The sequence below is a fragment of the Parasteatoda tepidariorum genome, chromosome 4 (assembly GCF_043381705.1).
Source record: "Parasteatoda tepidariorum isolate YZ-2023 chromosome 4, CAS_Ptep_4.0, whole genome shotgun sequence".
NCBI lineage: Eukaryota > Metazoa > Arthropoda > Arachnida > Araneae > Theridiidae > Parasteatoda > Parasteatoda tepidariorum.
This window is the reverse complement of record NC_092207.1, coordinates 85,928,149-85,936,167: the sequence shown is the minus strand read 5'-3', so window position 1 is coordinate 85,936,167 and position 8,019 is coordinate 85,928,149.

Below are 8,019 nucleotides of genomic sequence, written 5' to 3'. Positions count from 1 at the left end.
TATATATATATATATTGCCGGGGGGAGGTAGTTTTGAAAGGGAGGTGGTGTGGTAATGAATTTCACTGGATTCTTGGAGATTACTTTTTGGAATTTATCATCCCATAAGCTGCAGATAATATATTCAACAAATCCTCTTTCTAAAAACGCCGAAGACTGGTAGATCTTTGTGAACCAAAAAATCACAGGATTTCGTAGAAAAAAAGGTTATCCATCTTTTATTTGTTTTAGTTCTTAGATATCATGCACTTCTAGTATATGACTCACAAATTTACAAAAGGGAAAATCCACCACGTGGATGCTGGGTCCTCCCTGTGTGCTCCAGGGAGTAGACAGAAATTTAATTTAGCATAATGAAGTAGTTGACGTATTTTTTTGTAGAATTTTATGATGCATCAAATAATTAGAGGATAAGGTTTCAGAAACTTATAAAAATGTAAAATTCTAAAGATTGACTATAGAGCACACAGGGGGATAACATCGAAAAAAAACGCCGTTCTCTCTAAAAAAGCAACTGCTCACCTCTAAGATCCACGGGGAATAATGGTCTATCTCCAAAAGATAGCGTCCTCTCCTTAGCGGTTGCGAGAATCTCTAAAGACGAGCTAAGAGTCGAGCCCTAGAGATCCTGCAAAGCCAACGAAGAGGGCGCTCCTGTTGGAGACAGCCCAGTAGGAAAAATAAACATTCTGGTGATCCCATGATCACACCACAAATTCCCCCCTTGAATGGGAAAAAAAATTAATAACCACCCCTTTAATGAAAAAAATTAAGTTTAAATTACCCCATTAAAATGTAAAAGTTAAATTCAAAAAATTAAGTTACTGTTAAAATCATCAAATGCGAATCATGAAGATAAAAAAACATCATACATACATATCATGTTCAATATAAAAAATCTTGAGTAAACACATGCATTAAATAAAAATGTTGAGCCACATAAGTGTCCTCAGTAAAAGACAATTTGGCTGGTGCCCTGAAAAAAGAGTTCAATTGTCCTGATGGCCAATTATACAATAATTGCTTTTTTTCTTGAAATTCAAACCATAATTGATGAGGTGGGATGACAAGGTGAGGTTAAACCTCCGACGAAAAGTAATATGGCTTTACAAGTATGAGTAAATATCACATATAATAACAACTTTGACACATTAAATGCACTTTTCACTGTAAGATATTTAAATACATTCGCTGCACTTGGAAATAACTTCAAAAACTCTCATTATAAGTCATTCAATCATATTAAAACAATTTGGAATAACTTTAAAATTTTAAATTTTGTCACAATTTGTAATTACCTTTAAAAACTCTCATTGGAAAACATTCAAATACATTTTTGTCACCTTATGGAATAACTCTAAAAACCTAGGAAAAAATGTTAATTCCATAAAAAGAAAAAAAAAATTTTTGACGAATGTTAATTTCGATAATGAAATCCTAAGACTCATGGCAAGAAAGTCAACTATAAAATGCTTATGCATTAGTAATTATGACCACCATTATTAAAGGTTTGTAATTATGTAGCTAAATTAAATGAGAAAAAAACTTGGATAAATAAATATAACCAAAAAGGTGAATACGTGTGAGTATTCGGTGTGATAATCAAAATTCAATCGTGATATTCAATTTTCTCTTAAAAGAACCTAAAATTTTAATTTGTTTGTAAAATACAAACATTTTTCTTCATAAATGTAACAATTACCAATTCTAAGAGAAATATCACACGTAGAAATAAGAATGAGCCTGTTAATTATGTACATGTAAAACATTTTCATTCCTTATAAAAACAAGTATGATCCAAATGATCAACAAATCATATTAAATAAATTCAATAAATCATGGTGTACATATCCTTAACATATCACATACAGTAAAAGTAAAATATGCAATTATATCAACATTGAATAATTTTGATACATTTGCCATTTGAAAACCCTGTTAAAAATACCTAATTGTTAAATTGAGAAAAATCGACTCAGACGAATAAATCAGTACCCAGTAATTGTAAGTATTGTAAAAAAAATTATTCAATGTTGTTATAATTGCATGAATTATCACGGATGTATCTTTAAAATATGTGAAAATTGATTCGTTAAATTTAAAACAATGGCTAACGCTTAACCAATCAGGAAATTCAATTTCGTTTTTCACTCATCCTGTTAGAACGATTTGTCGTAGAATGTTCTAATGTTGACAGTGACCTTCCTCGTGCTTGAAACTATCTGTATGCCAAGTTTCATACCTCTTGGTCGCTTGGCTCAGGAATCCATAAAGGACATACAGACAGACAGATATTTATTTATATATATATACTAGCTGTGACCTGCGTGCGTTGCAAAGCTTTCAGTTTGAACTTTAATTTATGTATTTAGGTGTTTAAATGAGATTTGCGATTATGATTTGAAATAAGAATTTTATTTAATGGTGAAAAAAGCCGTGATAGTCAAAGCAGTTAATTCTCTAGGATATCGCTAGTGCATTTTTAAACAGACATGTATGGTGATGCACACGGACCATAAAACATATTTTGAATGATGATCATAAATAAGATTGGATCAATAGCGACATCAGGTATATCTGCTGATATGAGCTGACCAATTTGGCATGGCGTGATTTTTTTCAATAAGCTGGCAATCCTCATTTTTGCCATTCAATAGGATACCTCCAAAAACATGACGCTTTGCAATGAAACCAAGTATAGAGCTTAATATTTGTTTTAACTCACGTGCGGTAATATCATGAAGATCAGATGATGTTCGCCTAGGTTACAAAAGCTCTTTAATTTCAGCTCAAGCAGGATTGCATGTGAATGTAATAAATAACTTTGGCTGCCCATATGCATACCGATACTTGTAGCAGCACCGAATTAAGTCATTTGGAAACACGAATATACCGACATATATTCGCCAAGAAAAGTTTCAATTGAATTGATTGACCCGATAACAACGTTGATAATGTATCAGTTGGTGACGTTAAATCTGGTAGTTTCACTTTTCCACCAGAACAGCAAATTCCAGCTGTTTCATTCTTAAATTTGAGAGCACTACAAAACACAGATAAATGATCCATTTTTTAATGATAGGGAATATAATTAGTAATCGGATAATAGTGAAATACTCTAAGATTTAAACCAGCATATTGGCGGCATTTGAATAGAGAAGTGAGTTTTCTATTGTTTTCTATTCTTAATTCTTGTTTTGATGTATCAGATAATCGGGCTTGAGCAATGTATTTTAAATCGGTAACTTGTCTTGCTTACCGTTGCTAAGATGTTTCAGAGGAATGGGCGAATGGGCTTGAGAGGTGTGCAGTTGATCGATAACCAGCTTTGCTTGCTGTTGCTCAGATGTTTCAGATTTTGTATTTAATTGTTGTCAGAGATGAACTTAATTGAAAAACATTTGGCAATTTTCCGGCTAGTTATAATCAGGTTTATTCAAGTGCTTTTGAATAAACAATGTTTTTTGTTTTACCGTTTGGAGCGTACACGAATAAATTAGGTCTTCCGACACGTGAGCAGGCCACATAGAGCAGTCCGTGGGAGAAGCATGGATTTTTCAAATTCAGACCACATACTTGTAGTGACTGTCCTTGGGCTTTGTTGATGGTCATGGCAAAAGCAAGTCGCACCGGAAACTGCGAACGTTTGAATTCAAATGGCATATCTGTGGGGATCATTGGAATACGCGGTAGCAGCAATTTATCTAAACAAAATTTAAGTCAATAAAAATCATTATTTAGAAACTGAAAAGAATAAAATAAAGAATGCTTACGAAAAAAAAAAGAATTATTTTTTGGCGCCATTTTTTTAGTGCTACGAAAATTCGTCGTTGGAATTTGCCAAAAACAAAACCAGGTGCAATTTTGTTTTTCCGAGAACGAAATATTTTACCAAAAAAATGAAAATGCACCAATTCCTATGACATGAAACTTTATCTTGGTAAACGTACGTTTTGGAAATGTTATCTTACTTGGAATCCTATTTATTAGAGTTAATATGGCGACATCATCAGGTGAACGAAAATAGAATTTGTTTTGAATCTATGTTAAGCTTTATATCGGCCTATTTCTCACCGAAATCCGATCAACTACTTTGATTTTAAATAAAGTGTTTTATTTTATGATTTGTCGCAAAAATTTTAGACGTAGATTGGCGGCACTTAAAAACTGCCAAATCTGTAGCTGCGGAGGCGTTAATACATAAGTACCATATATGGCAACGTTACTTTTAAAAAGTAACGAGTAAAAGTACAAGTATTTTTAAAAAAAAGTAACGAGTAAAAAGTAAAAGGTTCTTATTTTAAAAAGAAACGAGTAAAAAGTACAAGTTCTAAACAAAAAAAGTAACGATTTAAAAGTACATTTCTAGGAAATCGAATATTCTGAGTAACCTTAAAATTTTATTGATTAATATTCTTATGTTCTTTAATGTTGTTGCAAAATTGTTGTTATTTATTTATTTTTAATTTTAAAAGTTATGGACATTAATTTATTTTTAAATTCGGAAGAATATTATAATATAATTTTATAATATAATCGTATAATATAATTTTAAAATCAAATATAATTTTAATATCAACCTTTTTATGGATTTGCACGAAAAAGAAAGTTTATCTATTGATTTTAATTTTTAGTTTATTTTTTTATTTACTTAAATTACCATTGATTTAAAATTGTTTTACTCTATAGAAAAGCGTTTTACAAGCACAAACATAAACAAAGCAAACACGGAGTTTCAGATAGCTTTGTGATCTTTGAGCTAGTAAAAAATAATTGAATGTGCAGTATAAGTTGAAACAGAACAGTTTACAGTTTTATTTGTAGCAATGGCTAATGCTGAAGTCATGCGTGAAAATCATTTTCCGAACATTTCTGCCTAACGGAATAATTAAAATTTGTAAACGAATTTTAGTATCAGCGACTAAATTAATACCTTCGAGTTTTCAAGAGTTAAAATAGTAATTATAATAGTTTTCAATAGCACAAATAGTTCTGAAATTCTTAGAGATTTGACTGGTCATTGTTTGATAAGGTCGGGCATAAACATAATTTTAGTAAAAAATGTACTAGGTAAAAATGTATTTAGTAAAAAATGTATTAAGACAAAAATGTATTATTAGTGAGTTCTAAAAGAAAATTGAAAAACGTAATAACAAAATAGAACATTTTTTATTTAAAATGTATTCAATAAATGCATAAAACTCGAAAATGAATGAAAATAACTTGCTAATTAATATTTTTATTCATTTTGCAAAATAATTGCATTTCGAAAGTGGTGTCACTGAGTCTACTGCGAGAATTTCTCAGAATGTGCTTAGCCACGCTGAATAAGAGCTCCGCCGGAGGTCAAGGTATTTAAACACGAAGTTAGCTGTGAATGCATATATATTGCACATTAATTTTTTAAATTACAAAAACGTAAGCATTTTTTTTAAATTTATTTATTTATTTTTTTTAGAAAGCTTACCGAATTTCAGAAAAAAGTAACGATTTCATTCGACATTTCCATTACAAATACTTGTACTTTTCCCTAAAAAAGTAACGAAAGTACAAGTAAAAGTACTAAATTTTAAAAGTAACGAAGTACAAGTAAAAGTACGTACTTTTTACTTGTACCGGCGGTACAAGTAACGAAAATAAAAGTACTGCCATATATGATAAGTACCGAATTTTTATTCCATACTTTTCTAAATCACATTACTTCAAACATTAGAATATGCAAGAAGTATACATAATGTTATACCATTTAATTTTTCAAAAAAAGTTTTTTGACAAAAATTTTTATCTAAATATCATAAACTAAAAAACGTAAAACAAAGAATTCTTAGGGAAAAAAAACGATTCTAAAAATTCCTCATACTGAAATAAAAAAAACTGTCATATTGTTTCTTTTTTTCTTTCTTATACTTCTTAATCAGTCATAAAGCCATTCTGTAGAGAACTATCATCAAATAAGAAAAAAATTTATTTGTAACCAATTTTTTTATTATAAAAATGATAACACTTACCTGATTTATAATTCCGGAGAATTCCAAAATGATAAATTCTTTGTTTGAAAACTTTATTCTCAAATAATAGTTACATAGTTTATCCCTTCATTACTTTTAGATAACATACTACACAGCAAAATTTTATAATTGTAAGATCTTGATATGAATTTGAATATGTAGCTTAAAACAGAATAGCTGAATTCCAGTTGAAATTATTCTTTCAAAACTAAAAAATACTTACCAAGAAGACGATAAAGTTAACTAAGAATCAGCACAAATGGCACTATTTCAAGTAATTTGGATAATTTTTTATTGTTGTTTTCCGAATTATATGGATACAGGAATATATACTATTCTATAACGAAGACGAATATTCTATAACTATTACAGTTCTGTACGTCATGAATTTACATTTATTTATTGGAACGGCGAAAGCAATATTGACTTCACTTTAATTTGTAATGAATTGAAGACGGAAGAAATGCATTTTACCTTAATACACACATCTGTAACAGTATGCGATAGCGAAATCGGAAGTTATCAGTTGCAAGTTTGTTGAAATAGAAGTTAAAAATTATTGAGAAATTTTTCTTCAAATATTCGGCGTGTTCTGGGTTTGAAAGATATCCTAATATTCTGGAGAGTTTTTTCAAGCTCTTTGGCTTTTTCTTAGGGAAATTTTTATTTTTATTTGCTGCTAAGAAAATGGCATCTGATTCTACCAATGATTTTGATGGAACTAAATGAAAACGTGATAAATTAATGTCTGATATTTACAGGCTTCCGCTAGGAGGAGTACTCGAGCGTTGCCATCACGAATACTAAATTCGTGATGCGACCTATAATTACGAAATCAACTCTCGTTGACTTTACGTTCTTGTGCTCACCTGACATAAAGTAATTTGCGCGAATTATAGTTAAATATTAAAGTATATGTAATTTACTTTAGAGCTATAAGATGGAAAATTTCACTGTTGTTATCTTCAAGATATTTGAAAACTAAATCGCTTATAGCAAAATTTAAAACAATGGCTAACTTTTAACCAATAAGAAAATTCCGTTTCGATTTTCGCGGATACCGCTGGAACATAATATAACGCTGAAATATAATATTTTTTACTCATTTTGACCTAACAAATTCTGAAAAAGTTTGAAAAATTTGATTAATAAAATTTTGGAGTCAATGGGTAAAAAGGGGAATCACTAACAAAAAAAAAAATGAACACCCTATATTATGAAAATAAGTCCAGAAGACTCACCTTCTTTATAAACCCGGAGAATTCCAAATGAAATGTTTCTTCGTTTGAATATTTTATTTTCAAATAATATCTACATAGATTATTGATTCATTACTTTTAGATAACGTACCACACATCAAAATTTTATAATTTTATGATCTCGATATGAATTTCAATACGTAGCTTGAAGACAGAATAGCTGAATTCTAGTTGAAATTATTCTTTTAAAACTAAAAAATGCTTACCAAAAAAACGATAAAAATTTATTGATAATCAGCACAAATTGTACTATTTCAAGTAATTCGGAGAATTCGTTATTGTTGTTTTCCGAATTATATAGATGCAGAAAAATTTACTATTCTATAAAGAAGAAGAATATTCTATAACTATAACAGACCTATACGTTCTGAATTCACATTTAATCATTGAAATGACGAAAGCAATGCTGCCTTCACTTTAATTTATAATGAATTGAAGACAGAAAAAATTATTTTACCGTAATACACACAACTGTAACAGCAAGTGGTCATGAATCATGAAAAGAATGTATTAATTGAAATAAAAAAAGTAACTTCTGAACTAAAGAACAAAAACTAGTAGAAAAGATACCATTTGCGTTTTGGATAACCGTAAAAAATCTGCATATTATTATTGAAACTAATACTCAATTAATATTGATAATGTGTATTACTGAATAAAATGAGAAAAAAAGCTATGTCCTAAAAGGCCAAGCTCATGGAAGAAAGATTAATGGGAAATTCGCTTAATGCCTCTATCACACGAGAGAAAAA